Genomic DNA, 22,953 nt, shown 5'->3' with positions numbered 1-22,953 from the left:
TTCAACCTCAAGTTTGGTGTCCATCCCCTCCTTCCCTAGCTCCAATGACAAAAACTTTCATGGGGGCTGAGGGGGGATGAAAAATTTAGACACAAGTGAAAGGTCCTAATGGCTAGAGGGAGGTGAATAGCCTATTGAAAATTTCTACAACAACACTTAGCAAAGATGTTAGACAATTAACGGTGAAGCGAGTGTTGCGCTAGCCTACTAAAAGTGTAAGCCACCTACCACAATTCTAGTATCTATAGTCTCTATCCACACAAAGGCTATGTCACTACACTAAGTTAGTGAGCTCTCAAAGGCTAACTAAAGAGCCTCACTAACCACTAGACCCAACACAAGCTAGCTCTCAAAACTAATTACACTAAAGAGCGTAGCAACACTAGGAATATAAATACAAGAGAGGGGATGTGATAATTATACTGACGTGTCGAGGAATTGAGCCAATCACAAGATGGAGCCAATCAATCAATCACAAGATAACCAATGAAAACGTGTGAAAGCATCTAGGCCCCTAGTTGGGATTTGGTGATTAATAACAATACGAGATTACTATGACTAACCTGTGTTTTGCAGAGGCAATTAAGTTAGGTCACAGTAATGGCAATTGATTGGGCAATCATGGTTGTTATGCCCCTACAATGGAAATCATTTTGGTTTTCAAAGGATGGATGACAAGGTTAAGGATGGACTAGTTTTAAGTGTCGTTTGGTGTTGAAGAGACACTTAGAGTAGTTTAGGACTTTGTTTTTCCTTTGGCCATACTATTAAGGGGGCTATGGACTAGTAGCTTGACCTAGGTGAGTCTAGTGGGTTAGGTGTGGTGCACACTTGTTAAATCTAGCACTAGGTAGCTCAGGAGTAGACCTAAGATCGATTCAAGCAAACTTCATTCACATATGATTTCGAGTTGGAAGTGAATGGAGGGTCAAATGACTGATCGGACACTGGTCGGGTTGTGACCGGACACTGAAGGGTGAGTCCGATCAGTTCATTTGATCAACTGGAGCCATCTGGTTGTGACCGGATGCTGAGTGAAAAAGTGACCAGACGCTGGGTGCTAGAGTCCGGTCAACTCCAGAGAGGTTCTAGAGAGGGAGATTCCTGATTGGACGTGTCCGGTCAGTACTAATCGGTTGCTGGTCAGGATTCGGTAATTGACCAGACGCTGAATAGCAAAGTGACCAGACTCTGGGTGCCAGTGTTGGGTCAATATCAGTAAGGTTCCAAAGAGCAGTTTTCATGATCAGACATGTCCGGTTAGTGCTGATCGGACGCAGGTCGGAGTCCGGTCACAACTTAACGGCTCTATGGTAGGGATAACTAACTAGAGCTTCCGGTCACCTTGACTGGAGCGTTTGGTCACCTTGACTAGAGCATTTGGTCACCCCATAGAGTGCTGACTCAACCTCCTAACGGTTCATTTTGAATGATGGGGTATAAATACTTCATCCATTCATCCAAGGGAGGTCTCTTGCCTATTTGTTTAGCGGAGAAACACCCTTGAGTGTGCTAAGGAGAGCAAGAGCCTAGTAATGTGATTGAGATTTGTGAATCCAAGATTAAGGCACATTTGTCCAAGGAGAGTAGCAAGTGTGCATCCACCCTTCTCATTAGGCTTGTTGTGGTCAAGTGAGAGTTCATGCTTGTTACTCTTGGTGATCGCCATCACCTAGATGGCTTGGTGGTGATCTGGAGTTTGGTGATCATTCAACGGAGCTTGTGGATGACCCAACTCCGGTTGTGAGCGGTTGTGGGCAATTCACCGCGATGGAGTATCGAAGAATCAGCCCATAGAGAGCACTTGATCCTTGCATGGATCAAGGGGGAGCTACACCCTTGTGCATGTGCTCCAATGAGGACTAGTGGGGACTGGTGACTCTCCGATACCTCGGCAAAACATTGCCGTATTCCTTATCCTCTCTTTACTTTAAGCATTTACATTTGAGCAATTCAATTCTTGTCTTTACATTCTTAGAATTACCATGCTAGAGGAGGATTGGAACCTAGGGTGCAAAACTTTTGTGCTTTAGAACAATAGGAACATATTCTAGGCACAAGGGGTGAAGTGGGCTAAGTGTAGGGTTTAATTATTGCAAAGAATTTTAGAATTAGCTCAATTCACCCCCACTCTTGGGCATCTTGATCCTTTCAATTGGTATCAGAGTCTCGTGCTCATGAATTTAGACTTAACCGCCTAGAGAAAGATGTCCCACGGGGATGGACCTCCTCCTATCTTTGAGGGAGATTATTTTTCTTATTGGAAAATCCGCATCGAGGCTTACTTAGAAGCCCTAGATGTTGGAATACTTAGAAGCAATTCAAGGCAATGAAGTCAACTATGAGAAATGGAATGGAAAGGCTAGAAACACCATCTTTAGAGGCCTTTGCAAAGATATATTTAATCGTGTGCAGAACCACAAGGACGCCCATGCACTATGGTCAGACATTTGTGTGCTCCATGAGGGAACAAAGAGTGAGCGTGAGGAACGCTATCATCTAGTTATGAAAAAGCTTAATTCATTTGAGATGCTTCCAAAAGAAAGTGCTAATGAAATATACTCACGCTTAAATGTCCTTGTAGAGGAAGTCAACGGGCTTGGACTCACACAAATGCAACCATCATATGTTGTGAGAAAGATCTTGAGTGTCCTCCCCATTGACAAATATGGACACATTATGATCGTGCTTCATCAAGGTGATCTTTCCACCGCTACACCAACACAAATATTGGGAAAGATCAATGCACATGAAATGTATATGCACATCACACCACAAGATGGCTCTTCCTCCATCAAGAAGAAAGACTTGGCATTCAAGGCTAGCTAAGAGAAGGGCAAAGCAAGAGTTGAATATGAGAGCTCTAGTGATGATGAAATTGATGATGCAAGTCTTGCTCTCATGGTGAGAAGAACCGCCAAGATGCTTAAGAAGCTCAACAAGAATGGTGTCAAATTTGATGGAAAGAAGAAGTTCTTCACTAGCAATAGAAGGAAGCCAATCTCGGAGATGGATTGCTATAATTGTGGAGAACTTGGTCATCTAGCACATCAATACCCCAAGCCAAAGAAAGACAAATACAAGAAGAAGTACAAGGGCAAGAAAGATGACTCAAGTAATAAAGATGGTGATGAGAAGAAGAAAAACAAGCCATACAAGAAGAAGGATGGCAAGAAGAAGGATTTCCACAAGAAAAAAATGGCAAGGCATACATCGTCGGTGATTAGCTCATGGATATTGATTCATCAAGTTGCTCATCCAATGATGATAGTGAGAATGAGAAGGTGGCCGCTATTGTGATTGACTCTTCACTATCTTCATCGACACCACCGCCATCATCCACTACACACCTATGCCTTATGGCCAAGGGTGAACGAAAGGTACAAAGTGATGATGAGAGTAGTGGTAATGATCATGCTAGCGATGATGATAGTGATAGTGATGATGAATTTGAATCACCTTCATATGATGATCTTGTCAAATTGCTAAATCAATATACTAAGATCATTAGAAAGACAAGAGCCAAGAATGAAAAGCTAGAACTTAAGAATGACTATCTTTTAGCTAAATGTGACATAGCAGAAAAGGTTAGTGTTGAGCTTAGAGAAGCAAATGAAGCTATGTCATCCAAACTCAAGGAGCTCAAATCTTCTAAGAAGGAGCTTAAAGAAAAACATGATAAACTTGAGGGGATACATAATGAGCTCATCACTAGCTACAATATGCTAAAAGAAGAATATACAAATCTCAAGATCAAACATGATAATCTTGTTGTTTCTCATGAGCTATTATCCAATGAGCCACATGATGCTACTAAACATGTTGTTAAGATTGATATAGCTACATCATGTGATGATTTGATTATTGAGAGCATTGAGCAAGGTTCTAGTAGCAAAGGCAAGCAAGTGGTTGAGTCTGATAACTATTATGAGTATGTCAAGATCAAGGATGAGAATGAGAAGCTCAAGAAAGATCTTAAAAAGCTATTAACCACCAACACCATTGTGATAGAGAACCTTGACCATGATAGTGATCTAGCTCTTGAGAATGAGAAGCTTAAGGAAGAGAGCAAGAGACTCAAGAAGGAGAAAAATTATGATGAGCTCAAAGAAGAGAACAAGAAGCTCAAGTTAGAAAAAGAACATCTCAAGACCGGTGAAAGCTCTAGTTTGGTTTTGGTGAATTGATGAAACCCTAAGTGCTAATCTAGTTTATCAAAGTGATTATGAGATAGGTAGCACTACTTCAAGTGGTGAAGCAAATATCATGGCATGATGATAGAAATTGCCATGGTAATGATCAAGTGCTTGGACTTGAAAAGAACAAAGAGAAAAACAAAAGGCTCAAGGCAAAGGTATAAGTGGTAGGAGCCATTTTGTTTTAGTGATTGAGACACTTAGAGAGTGTGATCACATTTAGGATCGATAGCCATACTATTAAGAGGGGTGAAACTCATATCGAAATGCGGTTATTAAAGTGCCACTAGATGCTCTAACTCATTGCATATGCATTTAGGATCTAGTGGAGTGCTAACACCCTTGAAAACATTTGTGAAAATATGCTAACACATGTGCACAAGGTGATACACTTGGTGGTTGACACATTTGAGCAAGGGTTAGAAACATCACTAGTGGAGTGTACAGAAAAGACAGGGTTTCATAGAGTGCACCAGACGCTGGTCTCAACTAGACTGGAGCGTTTGGTTAGTGGAAGCCATGAAGACACTGGCGTCGGTCTTCGACCAGATGCTGGGTCACTTCATGATCGGACGCTGGTAGGCTATGTCCAGTCTTGCTAACGTGGCAATGCATAGAGGAGACAGTGAGTGACCGGACACTGGGTGAGTCTGGTCGGCCATGACCAGACACATTCGGTCATGAGTGGAGGTTTACTGGAAGTGACCGGATGCTAGGGTCCTATGTCCAGTCATGATCCAACTGACATGTCCGGTCATAGCTGGAACCTTACTAGAAGTGACCAGACGCTAGGGTCCTATGTCTAGTCATGGCACTGTGCTATGTCCGATCATCACTTGGCGCTCAGTATTTGAAGAGAGGGATGATGTGGCAGCCATCCGTTGACCGAACGCTGGTAGGGTGCGTTCGGTCGATATGATTGGAGCGTCTGGTCACCCCGAGTTATGCCCAATGAAGGGGTACAATGACTCTATTTTGTTGGGGCTTCTATTTAAGCCCCATGGCCGGCTCTAGCTCACTCTCTTGGCCATTTGTATTGACATAGCAACCTTGTGAGCTTAGCCAAAGCCCTCCCACTCATCTCCATCATAGATTCAACATCTTTGTGAGATTGGGAGAGAATCCAAGTGCATTGCTTGAGTGTTTGCTTCTAGAGGCACTTGGTGTTAGTGTTTCGCTATGGGATTCGCTTGTTACTCTTGGTGGTTGCCTCCACCTAGATGGCTTGGAGTAGCGAGGATCATTGAGCGGAGGTTGGTGATTGTCTTTGGCTCTGGTCATGGTGATTGTGAGGGGTTCTTGACCTTTCCCCGGTGGAGAGCTAAAAGGTACTCTAGTGGATTGTTCGTGGCTTGTGTGATCCTCATCTTGTGTTGGTTGTGCGGCACCCAATTGAGGGTTTGGCATGTGATACCAATTAGCGCGTGAACCTCCAAGTGAGTGAATCGCCACAACGAGGACTAGCTTGCCGGCAAGCAAGTGAACCTCGATAAAAAATCATTGTGTCATCATTTGATTCCGAGCTAATTGGTCTTCATTGGTATTCATTCTTGTGATTGATTGGTTCACTCCTTGACATGGCGGTATAACTATCTTGCTCTCTCTTCTTACAATATCGCAAACTAGTTGTCAAGCCCTTTAGTGTAGCTAGTTGTGAGAGCTTGTTAGTTTGGTTAGTGTGGCTCTTTAGTTAGCATTGAGAGCACACTAACTTAGTGTAGTGACATAGCTATTGTGTGGATAGAAACCATATAAACTAGAATTGTGGTAGGTGGCTTGCAATTTTAGTAGGCTAGCGCAACACTTGCTTCGCCTCATAATTGTCTAACCGGTTTGTTAAGTGTTGTTGTAGATATTTTTAATAGGCTATTCACCCCCCCTCTAGCCATTAGGACCTTTCAACCGGGCTGAGCAAATTCATAAGAGGTCAACATCTTTAAAGTGAGCTACTCATGAACATCATCATGAAGATAGATAGAAGTGGCATTGGGTACTTGGCACATCAAGAGAAGAAGGCTCAAGCTCAACACCAACAACAACACAAGTCAAAGCCAAAGCCAAAGAGGTGTTTTGAGTGTGGACAAGAAGGTCATTTTGCCCATGAGTGTCAAACTCCACCACCACAACCCTTGCCCAAGTATGCTAGACCCTTTGCTTTCAATGCTCATTACATGCTTAGAAAGGACTCTAGTGGAAAAATGAAAGTTATGTTCTTAGGACCTCCCAACAAGAACATGCCTAAGAAAATTTGGGTTGCAAAGTCACTTATTAAGAAAGTCAAGGGCCCTCAACAAATTTGGGTCCCTAAACAAGCTTGATCTCTTATGTGTAGGTGAACTACAAGACTAGTGGAAGTAATTGGGTAATTGATAGTGGTTGCACTCAACATATGACCGGTGATCCTCGTATGTTCACCTCAGTAGATGAAGAAGTTGATGGTCAAGAAAGAATTATATTTGGTGATAACTCAAAGGGCAAAGTTAAAGGATTGGGCAAAGTGGCAATATCAAATGATCATTCAATCTCAAATGTGTTATATGTTGCTTCTTTGAGTTTCAACTTGCTATCCGTTGGACAATTGTGTAATCTTGGCTTTTAATGCTTGTTTACCGAGAAGGAAGTGGTTGTATCTAAGAAAGATGATGATCAAGTTATATTCAAAAGATTTAGATACAACAACCTATATCTAGTGGATTTCACCTTCGAAGATGCTAACTTGAAGACATACCTATGCACCAAAACATCACTTGGGTGGCTATGGCATAGAAGACTTGCTCATGTTGGGATGCGCTCATTCAAGAAGCTTATGAAGAATGAATTGGTGAGAGGGTTGAGGGATGTGAAATTTGAGAAGGACAAGCTTTGTAGTGCATGTTAAGCCGGCAAGCAAGTTGCAAACACTCATCCTACAAAAGCTTTCATATCAACAACAAAAGTTTGGGAGGAAATCTTTATTATCTTGTGATTGTTGATGACTAATCTAGATATAGATGGGTGTTCTTCCTTCATGACAAGACCGAAGTTGCATCATGTTTCAAAAAGTTTGCCAAGAGAGCACAAAATAAGTTTGAAGTGAAGCTCAAGAAGATAAGAAGTGATAATGGAAAAGAGTTTGACAACACAAATATTGAAGCTTATTGTGATGAAGTTGGGATCAAGCATGAGGTCTCTGCAACATATACTCCTCAACAAAATGGTGTAGTTGAGAGAAAGAACCGGACACTTATCACACTTGCAAGAACAATGCTTGATGAGTACAATGCACCCGAAGCTCTATGGGCGGAAGCTATCAACACCGCATGTAATGCATCTAACCACCTATTTCTTCAAAAGTTTCTTGGCAAGACACCTTATGAGTTGCTCAATGGGAAGAAGCCGGATGTCTCATTCTTCTAGGTGTTTGGTTACAAATGCTACATCTACAAGAAGCAGCAACACCTAGGAAAGTTTCAAAGATGTTGTGATATTGGTTTTCTTGTTGGTTACTCATCAAAGTCCAAAGCATATAGAGTATTTAATCATGCCACCGGCTTAGTTAAAGAAACATATGATGTGGAATTTGATGAATCTAACAACTTCCAAGGAGCACATGAGACTCATCTTGGCGCAATAGCTGTACCTCGTATGCATGGTGCTGTAGATGCACATGGTCGGTGTTGACTTCAAAAGCAATCCAGGAGAGCCAGAAGTTGATCGGTCAAGCCGCTACAAAGCGTGTAGTCATGAACGCCGATGGTCATGGACCTGGGTGAAGTCCCGACACAAGCTGGAGGGTTGCCGTCATGAAGCACGGGTTGCCGCCATAGTAGATTGATTCTGTCGCCGAGTGATATCAAGCCTGTTAGGCTTCTGAAGCACGTCACCGTAGAAAGTCAGGTTGCCACGAGCGGCATCGATCTTTAGATCCCATCTGGTTTGCCATAGATCAGCGCGCACGATCCCCCTAAAGGGCCCCCTACCTGGTGCGCCACTGTTGATGAAATATGGTCGGCAGTCCATCTAGGGGTATGCCCATGATGGTAGATTATTGGTAGACAGTGCGTGTAATCAGGAACCAGATGGTTATTGAGGCACAAGACACAAGATTTATACAGGTTCGGCCGCCGTGTTGGCGTAATACCTACGTCCTGTGTCTCATTATTCTATATTGATTGAGGTGAGATCCGTTATGATCTGTATAATCTAGATGATCTGTCCTCTAGGGGGGCCCTTGCCGCTCCTTATATACTCCAAAGGGACAAGGTTACAAGTAAAGTATCCAATTTAGTACAATTACAATATAGCGTGCTCTGCATGCTTCATCTTGTAGGCTGGGCCACCTCTGGTGGTGCGGCCCATGTATACCCATGAGGGTATAGGGGGTCTATTCCCCTACATAGGTGATGAACCATTGAGGGAGGTTATGAAGAACATTTCGGTTGGAGACATCAAGCCTAAAGATGATGAAGATGATGTACAAGTGATTGATCCACCTTCTTTATCAAATGTGCCACAAGATGGTGATAAAGATGGGAGAGTAGAAAATGAAGATACCTATGTCTCTCATGATCAAATGGTGGCACAAGCTCAAGATGTTGATGCTCCACAACCTCCCCCTAAAGTGGTTGATAGAAGAAATTCACCTCTACTACAAGCTCGTCCACAAGATCTCATCATAGGGAGTCTTTCAAAGGGTGTAATGACTCGATCTCAAAAACTTGCTTCATTTATTGAACATCACTTTTTTGTCTCTTGTGTTGAACCTAAGAATGTAGAAGAAGCTCTTCAAGATTCTGATTGGATTAATGTCAGAAGTTTGGACTCTTGAAGAGCGACCACAAGGTGCAAGAGTCATTAAACAAAGTGGGTGTCCCGCAACACCCAAGATGATCAAGGCGTTGTAGTGAGGAACAAGGCAAGACTAGTTGCAAAGGGGTTCTCTCAAGTTGAAGGGTTGGATTTTGGAGAGACCTTTGCACTGGTTGCAAGACTTGAAGCCATTCATATCCTCCTTGCATATGCATCGCATCATGAAATAAAATTATATCAAATGGATGTTAAAAGTGTATTTTTAAATGACCTCATAAATGAACTAGTCTATGTTGATCAACCTCCCGGGTTTGAAGACTCTAGATATCCTAATCATGTTTATAGGTTGTCCAACGCGCTATATGGGCTTAAGCAAGCCCCAAGAGCTTGGTATGAACGCCTTTGGGATTTCCTCATTGAGAAGGGCTTCACCATTGGGAAGGTCGACACCACACTATTCACCAAGAAGCTTGGTGGAGAAATCTTCATTTGTCAAGTATATGTTGATAATATCATTTTTGGATCATCAAATGAAGATTATTGCAAAGAGTTTGGAGAATTGATGTTGAAAGAGCTCAAGATGTCTATGATTGGAGAGCTTACATTCTTTCTTGGTTGTCAAGTCAAGCAAATGAGAGATGGAATTTTCATCTCTCAAGAAAAGTATACCAAAGATCTTCTCAAGAGGTTCAATATGGATGAATGTAAGCCAATCAAGACACCAATGCCATCTAATGGACATCTCAACCTAGATGAGGGAGGTAAAATGGTTGATGAAACTCTCTACCGCTCTATGATTGGTAGCTTGTTATATTTAACCGTATCTAGGCCCAACATCATGTTTAGTGTGTGTGTGCTAGATTTCAAGCTAGTCCTAAGGAAGCTCATATGGTTGCCGTTAAAAGAATCCTTAGGTACCTTAAGCACACACACCAAGCATTGATCTTTGGTATCCCAAAGGATTTAGATTTCAATTAGTTGGCTATTCTGATTCAGATTATGCCGGTTGCAAAGTTGATAGGAAAAGCACATCTAGAGGGTGCCATTTGCTTGGTAGATCACTTGTGTCTTGGTCCTCCAAGAAGCAAAATAGTGTGGCTTTGTCCACCGCCAAAGCAGAATATATTGCCATGGGTGCTTGTTGTGCACAAATACTTTACATGAAGCAAACTTTGCTAGACTATGGTGTAGTTCTAGAAAAGGTACCTCTTTTGTGTGACAATGAGACTATGGTAAAGCTTGCTAATAATCTAGTTCAACACTATTGCACCAAGCACATAGATATCTGCCATCACTTTCTTAGAGATCATGTTGCTAAAAATGATATTTCACTAGAAGGTGTAAGGACCGAGAATCAATTGGTAGATATCTTCACTAAACCGCTTGATGAGGTGACATTTTGTCGGTTGAGGAATGAGCTCAATGTGCTTGATTTTAGTAACTTCACTAGAAAATGAGCTTGTGTTGTCCCTTGCATTGCATTAGAATATACATGTTCAATTTTTGGAAATGCATTTAGGGCTTGTCTAACATGGTTAAGATAACCACCAAAAAGTGTGTGAAGAAGCTTAACCTTGGATCAAACTTGACAAGCAACTAGAATTACTTTCAAGTATTGCATTGCATATGCATGTGTGTTGTTTTGTTGTTTCCTTTCGATTACCTTTTTATTGCCTATTTTCTTAAAAAGAAGTATAGCCTAAGGCAAAATATTTTGAAAAAATTGAGGGTTTGAGAGATGTCACTCACATCAGTCCCAATTGGTATTTATTTGGGTCTTATTGAAGTTAGGACTTGATTGGGAATAGGCAGCGCGAAGAAACATTGAAGATTTATTGAAAAAGGGCGACCAGACGCTGCATCGGACTCTGGATTCCAGCGTCCGATTAGTTCATAGGAGGTGAACAGAAGCGCAAAGGAGTGACTGGATGCTGAAACAGTGTTCTTCCTACGTCTGGTCAGATGGTGGTCCTACGTCCGGTCAAGCGAAGAAGGCATTGTTAGGATCGATCGGACTCTGGCTATGTTCAGTCACGACTTGAGGGGATTTGGACCTCTCTATAGTCGATCGGACTCTAGGTGGCAGCATTTGGTCATTCCCACCAGAGCATCTAGTCAGTAGAAAACATGCAGATCCAGAACTCTTTCACCTTTCCTTATCCATCACGTGGGGGCCACCATATAACCACATCACTGTTTAACCTAATCTCGCATCCACCGCGCCCACGCCGTCACGCCACTGCACAAAGCCCTAGCCACGCCTCTACCACTTGCGCTCGCCTCACGCTGCCATCACGTGAGCCCATGCCCATAGCCACCACGCACTGCTCACCGCCTACCTATGCTCGTGCCTTGCTCCATGCCGCCGTGTCTCACAATAGCACCGCACACCCATGCCCTAGCGCCGCCATGCCACGTAGCAGCACCACATGCCCATGCCCTAGCACCGTCCACACGTCAGTCGTGCACCCACCGCCATGCCCACTATGTCCACGCTAGTGCCCTAGCCGCCATCCACGACACCCACTACATTGCTCGGCCATCGCACCATGTCGCGCTAGAACCCTAACCCTAGGCGTCCAATTGCCGATTCTGGTGGTGCCCCATGATTCGTTCCTCTATTGATTCGTCGCTGGGTCATCTGATTTCATCAGATAGCAAGCCTTTCCTCTAATTTTGTATCTACTGCTTGCTTCTTAGGGTTTCGCATCTCTAGATGTATATTGTAATTATTCATATATCTGATCTATTCTATCATGCAGCGAGTCGGTGTTTTTTAGGTTGCTTTAGCAGTTGTCAGTTAACTCGGGGCCAAGCCCATGAGTACAGATCAAGGCCAAGCCTCGCGAGTGTCAGTGATAGTTGTTTCTTGTCCGAGACAGCAATTCATTTTAGCTCTAGCAATGGCATGTGTCAAGAATGCTGGAGGTGGTCCCGGTGATAAGGATCCAAGGCCTTCGCCTCGCCTATCTGTTAAGGTGAAAGACAACGCGAAGAAGACCATGACAAAGAAGTGCAAGTTTGTAGATGCTGATACTGAGAGAGCAATAGCAGTGGTAGCTATCATAGAGCGTGTAGAGAGAGGAGGGACTCAGAGTGGTGTTCATATTATAGATCAACTTTCACCAGCTCAGAGGACCACCATCGAGAGCATTGAGTGTCTTCATGGTAGTCTAGCTAGGACTGTCATGCTTGGAGGATGGCATGTCATTTTAGAGGAGAGACAGCCTTAGGGGGAGCCAGAGTAGTAGACACAACCACTAGTGTAGTTAGAGGATACTCAGTAGGCTGAGCAGACTGAGCAGGTAGAGCAGACTGAGGAGACAGAGTAGGCACCTTAGCCACATCCATGACACTATAGTTGTACTCGTGCTCCGATGATGCCAAGGCCTAAGACATAGAGGAGGGGTTCTTGTTCACCTCCTAGACCATAGGGTCTGTCTCTGGCGACTCACCTTGACTTGAGGGCAGCCACAGCCAAGCAGGTGCAGCAGCTCCATTTCATGCAGTTTGAGGAGTGGTTTCCACTAAGGCGAGATGAGCGTGCTTCTGAGCACTTCTATACACCACTATAGGAGGATTTCTATCATGCATATCTTAATAGTGGAGTAGCATTTAGATCATAGAGTTTGCTCTATTGAGGCACTTGTAGCAGCAGCAGGTGAGCAGATCCACCCCCACCTCTCATATCTGCTAGGATTGACAGACCTACTTGGATGGACTGGCCGATATGTTCCATCATGGGTCCATGAGTTCTACTCTTCACTTTGGATTGACCCAGGGCACAGGTTCATACACTTCGCATTCATCGGCCATGACTACAGGCTGCAAAGCTCGAGGGTTAGAGAGATCCTTAGGATTCTAGAGTCAACCATTCGCCTTCATGAGGTTTGCTACGGTCAGACAGAGCCTCCCAGACACCCTTATGGTGGTCTTATGCCTCCTACAGATCTAGTCCGACCTTGCTTCATAGAGCCATTTGGTGAGTGGTTGAGCAGGACACCATGGGATCTTACTCCTATAGCTCAGCTTCTTGATGCTATCATGAGGAGGACCCTGCTCTCGAGGATGGGTTATCATGAGGGATTGACTCACATTCAATTATGGTTGGTGAACTCTCAAGTGTAGCAGATAGTTTTTTATATTTGGGATGTCATTCTTTTAGAGATGGAAGATACTCTTGTAGAGGGGTTTAGAGGCCATCAATAGTTGTCCTATGCTCATTAGATCACATTCTTGAGTCACAAGGAAGTTATAGTGAAGTCTCCAGAGACGATGATAGAGTATACTGGTGCTAGTACTGAGTTTCCTCCATACAACATGACCTAGATGCTTCATCACAGCTGTGCGAGGACACCTAGTTAATTGAGCCATCACCTAGAGGTCCCAAAGACTGTAGCCTAGTAAGATGAGATTATCAGGGGCATTATAGTGATAGAGGAGGAGCAGCTAGATGCACAGCAGGAGGGTATGGTCGAGAGTGATCCTAGTGATAGCTTAAATGATGATTATTAGAATATTCCTCAGATGCCTCCACAACCACATGATAGAGAGGCGAGTGGCTCAAGCTCAGCTCCACCGCCACCGTAGACAGACCCTGCTCTTCTAGCTATTCTTGAGTGGATGAGGCAGGATTAGGCACGCCAGGCCCAGGAGACCGTAGCTGCACTTGCACAGGTTTAGGCTAGATAGGACAAGTTCCAGAGACAGTAGTAGGCCATACAGCAGCAGCAGCAGCTCCTGATGCAGTAGTAGTTACTTGGATTTATGTAGCATGTTGTCACTGCTATTGGGGTTGCTTCACCACCGTCTACACCTCAGCTTGGCCAGCCTACCACCACTTCAGTGACTCCAGCTATATAGCCCAGTGGGCTTTAGAGTTAGGGATAGCCAGCTACTCAGTTTGCTTCACCTATAGAGCAGGTGTCCTAGTGGTTTGCTTCACCAATAATAGCCTAGGGTCCTCACTTCACACCTATTGTTATGGGCTTCACACTGGCTCAGAGCTCCTCAGTGCTTTTGACTGACACCCTAGTTTCTAGGAGCCTCGGTGCTACTTTCAGCGAGCTTATAGGGCAGCCTACACCGCCAGAGTTGCGAGTCAATGTATCTTCCATAGTCGCTCTAGTTACTAAGACTATAGAGATGCTCCCATCATCTGTTGCATCATTAGAGCCAGCTGCTACAGTGATACCTATAGAGTCATAGGCCACGCTAGTCCTAGAACAGACCTAGACCACTTCAGCTTCACTTCCAGTGATAGAGGGTTAGACAGCTCAGAGCTTCAGATCAGAGGATGATGCTACATAGTTTCAGATTGCTCACCGCACCTCAGCGCCTGTCTGTTCCTTCCCCGCCGACCGACCCTTAGGTTTTGGTGCTTGCTCCCAAAGGGGGAGAGAGATCGAGTATGTTAGATCTAGGGGGAGCATTATATATATGGGGAGCTTATGATTTATTACTTTTGGCCTTTTATGTGTGATACATTATTATGCATTCACGTTTACTTTCATGCATTGAACTACATACGTGTGATTGTGATACTTATGTGATATGTGACATGTGTGCTCTCTACTTTGATCTATATATATATATATATGTCATGTCACTTCGTTATGCTCATTTGCTTTGCTTCCGCGTTTTACTCTGATTCAAATGAGCTTTATTTCTTGTACTCATGCTTATTTCATATCTATTGAGTACACCATGTTGGCTTGGGTCATATAAGCATGTCTAACTCCTTTGCTCTTATTGTCAAAAGCCTATATGAACCAAGCATGTTGAAAACCTCATCTCTTAGACATAGTCAAGGTTGTATTGTCATCAATCACCAAAAAGGGGGAGATTGAAAGCATCTAGGCCCCTAGTTGGGTTTCAGTGATTAATGACAATATGAGATTACTATAACTAATATGTGTTTTGCAGAGGCAATTAAGTTAGGTCATGGTAATGGCAATTGATTGGGCAATCATGGTTGTCATGCCCCTACAAAGGAAACCATTTCGATTTTTAAAGGATGGACGATAAGGTTAAGGATGGACTAGTTCTAAGTGTCGTTTGGTGTTGAAGAGACACTTAGAGTAGTTTAAGACTTTGTTTTTCCTTTGGCCATACTATTAAGGGGGTATGGACTAGTAGCTTGACCTATATGAGTCTTGTGGGTTAGGTGTGGTGCACACTTGTCAAATCTAGCACTAGGTAGCTCAGGAGTAGCCCTAAGATCGATTGGAGCAAACTTCATTCACATATGATTTTGAGGTGGAAGTGAATGGAGGGTCAAATTACTGATTGGACACTGGTCTGGTTGTGACCAGACGTTGAAGGGTGAGTCCGGTTAGTTCATTTGATCAACTGGAGCCATCTGGTTGTGACCGGACGCTGAGTGAAAAAGTGACCAGACATTGGGTGCCAGAGTCCGGTCAACTCCAGAGAGGTTCTAGAGAGGGAGATTCTTGATCGGATGTGTCCAGTCAGTACTGACTAGACACTAGTTAGGATTCAGTAATTGACCGGACGCTGAACAGCGAAGTGACTAGACTCTGGGTGCCAGCATTCGGTCAACATCAGTAATGTTCCAGAGAGCAGTTTTTGTGACCGGACGTGTCTGGTCAGAGCTGATCGAACACAGGTCAGCGTCCGATCACAACTTAACGGCTTTGTGGCAGGGATAACTGACCGAAGCATCTGGTCAAGGTGACTCTCCGATACCTTAGCAAACCATTGCCGTGTTCCTTCTCTTCTCTTTACTTTAAGCATTTATATTTGAGCAATTCACATGCTAATTAGCATCACACGCAAAACCCGCAATCGGGTGCCGCACAACTAACATAAGATGAGGATCACACAAACCATGAGTAATCCACTAGAGTACCTTTTGACTCTCAACCAAGGAAAGGTCAAGAACCCCTAACAATCATCACAATTGGAGTCAGAGACAAGCACCTTCCTCTGCTCGATGATCCTTGCTGCACCAAGTCATCTAGGTGGTGGCAACCACCAAGAGTAACAAGCGAAACCCACAGTGAAACACGAACACCAAGTGCCTCTAGATGCAATCACTTAAGCAATGCACTTGGATTCACTTTCAATCTCATAAAGATGATGAATCAAAGATGGAGATGAGTGGAAGGACTTTTGCTAAGCTCACAAGGTTGCTATGTCAATGCAAATAGCCAAGAGAGTGAGCTTCAGCCGGCCAAGGGGCTTAAATAGAGAGCCCCCATGAATAGAGCCATTGGGCTCATATAGCAGCCCAACTCGAGGTGACCAGGACTCACCGATCAAAGCAACCAGACACACCTAGTCTAGCATTCGGTCAGTGGGATCTTCACCACATGTCTCGCCTTCAAATTTGCGCCGCCCAATCTCTAATGGCTAGTAGTCATTCCTACGCGCTTAAGTCAAGACCGGACGTGCCTGTCACATGACTGGACACACTGATCAACAGCAGAGCACCCCCGCACGTGCCATGACCAAGGACATGACCAGGACGCACCATTCCTCTCAACTATGCAGTGTTAGGTCGGTTCCAGAAAGGTTCTAGAGCTAAATTTCCATGACCTGACATGTCCGATCAGTGCATGACCAGACGCACCACCGCATCAGGTCCTCACTGCCTTGGCTTAATGCTTGTGTTAGTGTACATCAAAGCCTGATCGGACTGTAGGGCCTACGTGTCCGGTCACAATGACTGTGCAGCATCCGGTCATTGAATAGACCAAGCCCGAGCGTGCCAGTCTTCACTATAATTGATCAGACACACAACCAGCAAGTTCCGATCACTTTGAAACCAACACTCGGTCAGTGAAAGACAACCCTCTACTTCTCCAACTTCGCCACCCTTGATTAAATGTGCCAACCACCAAGTGTTTCACTAAGTGTATGTGTGCTAGCATATTTTCATAAATATTTTCAAGGGTGTTAGCACTCACTAGAATCTAAATCCATATGTAATGAGTTAGAACATCTAGTGGCACTGTCGATAGAATATCATTGGCAGTCCTTCTGAGAGGTATCCCACGAAGGTAGATTGATCGGCAGAGAAGCATGTGATCAAGAACAAGAAGGCAACAGAGATACACGAGTTAGACAGGTTTAGGCCATCAGTATGACTTAATACCCTACTCCTATAGTATATTGGTTTGTATTAGCTATTGTATCATATTGCATGAGTTTGGAGGGGGTCCTTGCCCGCCTTATATAGTCTAGGGGGTAGGGTTACAAGTCGGTTAGATCTGAGAGATAACCAGAAAGTAATAATAGATTACAGGAATCTTGGGATCATACGTATCCTAACAGATCTCGTAGTATCTTCAGGATATCTTCCCAGTGTCTTGTGGGAGGCGTCGAGTAGAGTCATGCCCCACAAGGCTTTGTCTTATGGGCCGAGCCGCCCCTAGGGGCGCAGCCCTATGGTCTATCATGTTTATCTAGAGTCATACCCCCCCACAGCTAGTCCATGAGCGTCTTGTACCTATTGTGCAATGTTGTCTTGAGCTTGTCTAAGTAGGTGCGAACAAAGCCGAGCAGTCAAACTCATAGTCCGACAACCATGATGAGTTGCCGAGCAGTTGTGACCAGTTGCCGAGCAGCGTGAACCATCAGCCGAGCAGCTGAACTATAGCTGAGCAGCGTGAACCGTAGCCTAAGCAGTATAACCCAAGTACGGGTTGCCATAAGGGTGTAAGGTGCTCAACCTTAGAATCAAAAATTTCTTCGCAGTGGACCAAGTGTGCCCACTTAGAGTCCGACCATGAGAAAAGGAGATAGTCTTCTTCAGCTTCAAGAGGCATGGAGTCTTCCAGAATAAAGCAAACACATTCACCCGGAGGTGAAGTGTGCCCACTTAGTCCTTGAGCCTGATAGTAGATGACGAAAGTCATGTGGTGCCAGGGTCCAAAGTAGAAGAAAAATAGAAGACCAGTTGAGCAGGCAGCTAGTCCTCGGGCGTAGCCCCGAAAAGCACATTCACCTGCAAGGTGAAGTGTGCCCACTTAGTCCCCAAGCCTGAATAGTAGGTGACATGGTCACGTGGTGCCTAGGGTCAAAAATAGCAGTCAACTTGGAGAAAACAGAATCACAGAGAAAACACTAGAGTAATAGTTGTATAGTAGTAATTACTGAGCCATAACGGCTAGTGGAGATGTCGGCGGATATTCGACGAGCCATAACAAATTGCAGAGATAAATCAGTAATATGGGCTGAGGCTACACGAAGGCCTAGGTAACAGCCCACCTTCAGTTGTGGAGAATTCAGAAAAGTGCAAATCGTGGGAACGGTTTCCCAAAAACCCTCAAATGTCAAAAGGTGGGGGAGTGCTTTATAACTGCGCCGCCACACCCCATTGCTCATACCTTTGCCCCTTTGCCATTTCATCTTCTTCCTCAGCCATTGCATTTCTAGATTCACATCTACACCTGCTTCTGCCGCCAAACCCTAACCAGATCTGAGAGATGGCGCTGAAGAAGGGAGCTATGAAACCGAAGAAGACAAGCCCCCAGAAGGCGAGCGCCAAAATCTAGCATGACGAAGAGTGGGTGCCATCACGAATGGGAGAGGTAGAGCTCAACAGATTGGTGGAGGTAGGCATTCTGCCTGATCGTGTCCCCATCGGATGGTGGCTGGCCCTCGGTGAGCCCTTCCTCATGCCTCATACCGACGAAGTGGTGGTATTTGAGGATTATTTCTGGCATGGGTTGGGATTTCCTGTTCATCCATTCCTAAGGGATCTGTTGGAGCTCTAGGTGGTTAGTCTATGCAACCTCCACCCAAATACCATATTACACATATCTATCTTCATCTATTTCTATGAGGCATATCTCGGATTCCTTCCACACTTCAATCTCTTCCGTCACCTGTTCTGGCTGAAGAAGAGAGGCGGCAATGGTTCCAAGGTGGTTGGTGGAGTATATCTTTAGCTGCACGATGGAATGGTGGGGGAATACCTTACTGTTCCACTAAGCACATCACTAAAGGGGTGGAACACCGGGTGGTTCTACATGAAGTAGAGCCACCATGCAGTCCGCTGCAACGCCGACCACATACCAGGGAGCCAAAAGAGCTGGTCAAAGATGCCAAGCAGTGTTGATATGGAGCAAGTGAGGGAGCTCCTTGGCTTAATAAAGGGTGTGAATACCAACGATGGATTAGTGGCGGCAAGCTTTATAGTGTGCCATATCTAGCCCTAGAAGGAGAGGGCCCACCCTGCCTTTGAGTTCAAGGGGGAGACTGACGGTACCCTGAGAGAGGTCAGAGATGCTGTTGAGGGATGTTGTGTAGGAGCGGGCCATAGAGTTGTTCGCTCCACTTGCCTCATTCAACTTGTTAGGGCAGACGAAACCCTTTCACTGCAAAAATCTGCCTCCTCAGGTAAATATCTCAGTTGTGTGTTCCTGATGCTTTTTTTATCTTTTGTCATTGCTGAGTAGTTGAATGATTTACTCATGCGAAGATCCATTCATAGGAAAGAGTGGTGTACTTCTCGGGCGTGCTGAGGAGCGATTGGCCAAAGGGAGTAGACGCCTGGCCACCGTCGTAGCCTAAGGAGGAAACTGTCAACATCTTGTTGGAGAGTCCATCCCCTGACAGGGGAAGAGGGCAGCGATAGACGAGCTGGCTTGGAAGAAGAGAAAGACGGCAGGTGTCGCTCCCCTCAAGCCAGGCGACATCTTGCTTGGTGGTGACTAGACCACTCAGATGTGAAGGACCATGGTGTTTTAGTGGTCGGATGACAACAAAGTTCGGGTTGATCCTCCACTGAGCACAAAGGCACCTCCACGCAGCATGCACGTGGAAGAATAGTCGATGGGAGGGGAGGAAGTTCCCCAACAATAGGTGATGGGAGTCCCCGAGCAGCAGGCAAGGGGAGCCCTAGAGCAGTGGGCAAAGGAAGTCCTCGAGCAGCAGGCGAGAGGAGCCCCGGAGCGGCGGGCAGAGGAAGTCCCCGAGCAGCACGTGAGGGGAGCCCCGGAGCGATGACCGAAGGAAAAGGCAACGATAGAGACCATGGGACCTCCACCCCAACATGCAGGCATTGACCCCAAGGCCATGCCTGGGGGCTCGGGTAGGCAGCGCCAGTTCAAGAAATTATACTGGTAGACCAAACCGTAAGTATCCTTGCCTTGGAGTTACTTTGTCATTGTTCTTTCATTTTTTTGGCGATTGACAAGCTAATCTAATGTAGTGCGAGGCATGTAGAGGATTCAACCCCGCCCATCTAGACTATCGAGCAACCGAAGGCTAGTCCCAGAGTAGAGGAGGTGGCGGTAGACCATATTCCAGAGTCCTCGGGTGCTCGGTGGTCTATAGAGGAGTCAACCGCCGGTACTGGTGAACTTGGTGGTGGTGAACAGTTGGCGCCGATGGTGGATAGGTTGGCGATGGTGCCAAGGGCAATGGTGGAAGCCGTCGGGTCTTTAGTGGTGAATGCGGGAGATGTCAATGCCACACCTGAGTCTGGGGCAGCGAAGCCGATCGCGCCCGAGGAGTAGACTGAAAGCATCTAGGCCCCTAGTTTGGTTTCGATGATTAATGACAGTATGTGATTACTATGACTAACGTGTGTTTTGCAAAGGCAATTAAGTTAGGTCATGGTAATGGAGATCATTTGGGCTATCATGGTGGTCATGCCCCTATGATGGAAATCATTTTGGTTTTCAAAGGATGGATGACCAGGTTAAGGATGGACTAGTTCAAAGTGTCGATTGAAGTGGAAGAGACACTTAGAGTAGTTTAGAACTTTGCTTTTTTCCTTTGGCCGTACTATTAAGGGGGGTATAGACGGGTAGCTTGACCTAAGTGAGTCTAGTGAGTTAGGTGTGGTGCATATTTGCTAAATCTTGCACTAGGTACCTCCTAAAAAGCCCTTAGATCCATTGGAGCAAACTTCATTCACATATGATCGAGAGTTGGAAGTGAATGGAGGGTCAAATACTGACCGGACACTTGGCTCCAGGGTGACCGGACACTAGCACAGAGTCCGGTTAGTTCATTTGATCAAGGTGAAATCGTCTGGTGCGACCGGACGCTGAGAGGTGAAGTGACCGAACGCTGAGTCCCAGCGTCCTATCAACTCCAGTAAGTTCTTAGAGAGGGAAAATCATGATAGAACGTGTCCGGTCAGTGTTGACCAGACGCTGTCCTAGCGTCCGGTTACAACTTAAACACTAGAGTTCAGGGAGAACTGAACCGGAGCGTCCGGTCAACATGACCAGAGCGTCTAGGTCACCCCACAGAGGCATATAATGGTTTGTTTTTCAGCCATGGTTATAAATACTTTCTCCATTCATGTGTGGGGGTAATTTTGCTCATTCCAATAGCTAAGAAACACCTTTGAGAGTGCCAAAAAGAGCAAGGTCCTAGTGAGGTGATTGAGATTTGAGAATCCCAAAGAGAGCCCTCATTAGTGAAAGCAAGAGTAGCAAAGTGTGCATCCACCCTTCTCATTAGGCTTGTCATGGTCAAGTGAGAGTTTATTCTTGTTACTCTGTGTGATCGCCATCACCTAGATGGCTTGGTGGTGATTGGGAGTTTGGTGATCATCCGGCGGAGCTTATGGATAACCCAACTCAAGTTGTGAGCAGTTGTGGGTGATTCACCACGATGGAGTGTCAAAGAATCAACCCATAGAGAGCACTTGATCCTTGCGTGGATCAAGGGGGAGCTACACCCTTGCGTAGGTGCTCCAATGAGGACTAGTGGGGAGTGACGACTCTCTGATACCTCGGCAAAACATCATCACGTTCCTCCTTCTCTCTTTACTTTGTGCATTTACTTTGAGCAATTCAATTCTTGTCATTTACATTCATAGAATTGCCATGCTAGAGTAGAATTAGAACATAGGTTGCTAAACTTTTGTGCGGTAGATCAATAGAAACACTTTCTAGGCACAAGGGGTTAATTGGGCTAACCGTAGGATTTAATTATTGCAAAGAAATTTTGAATTAGCCCAATTCACCCCCCCCCCCTCTTGGGCATCTTGATCCTTTCAATTGGTATCAGAGCCTCATGCTCACGTTTTTAGGCTTAACCGTCTAGAGAAAGATATCTCACGGGGATGGACCTCCTCCTATCTTTGAGGGGGATTATTTTCCATATTGGAAAATCTACAAGGAGGTGTATGTAGAAGCTCTAGATGTTGGAATACTTAGAGCCGCCTCACAAGGCTTCCCAAAACCTCGGGATGCTACACACCTACAAGGCGATGAGATGAATTATGAAAAATGGAATGCAAAGGCTTGAAACACCATCTTTAGAGGCCTTTGCAAAGATGTGTTCAACCTAGGTGAGGAACCACAAAGATGCCCATGCACTATGGTCGGACATTTGTGCGCTCCATGAGGGAATAAAGAGTGAGCATGTAGGAACGCTATCATCTTGTCATGAAAAAGCTTAACTCTTTTAAGATGCTTCCTAAAGAATGTGCTAATGGAATATACTCACGCTTGAATGTTCTTGTAGAGGAAGTCAATGGGTTTGGACTCACTCAAATGCAACCATCCGATGTTGTAAGAAAGATCTTGAGTGTCCTCCCCAGTTGAGAAATATGGGTATATTGTGACCGTGCTTCATCAAGGTGATCTTTCCAATGCTACACCGACACAAATCTTGGGAAAGATTAATGCTCATGAGATGTACATGCACATCACACCGCAAGATGGCTCATCCTCTACTAAGAAGAAAGAAAAGGACTTAGCATTCAAAGCTAGCCAAGAGAAGGGCAAAGCAAGGCTTGAGTATGAGAGCTCAAGTGATGATGAAGTTGATAATGCAAGCCTTGCTCTCATGGTGAAAAGAACCACCAAGATGCTAAAGAAGCTCAACAAGAGTGGCATCAAGTTCGATGGCAAGAAGAAGTTCTTCACAAGCTCTAGAAGGAAGCCAATCTTAGAGATGGATTGCTATAATTGTGGAGAACTTGGTCATCTAGCACATCAATGCAGAAAGCCCAAGAAAGACAAGTACAAGAACA

Source organism: Miscanthus floridulus, chromosome 4, assembly GCF_019320115.1.
Source record: "Miscanthus floridulus cultivar M001 chromosome 4, ASM1932011v1, whole genome shotgun sequence".
Classification (NCBI taxonomy): Eukaryota; Viridiplantae; Streptophyta; class Magnoliopsida; order Poales; family Poaceae; genus Miscanthus; species Miscanthus floridulus.
This window is presented reverse-complemented; position numbering follows the sequence as displayed.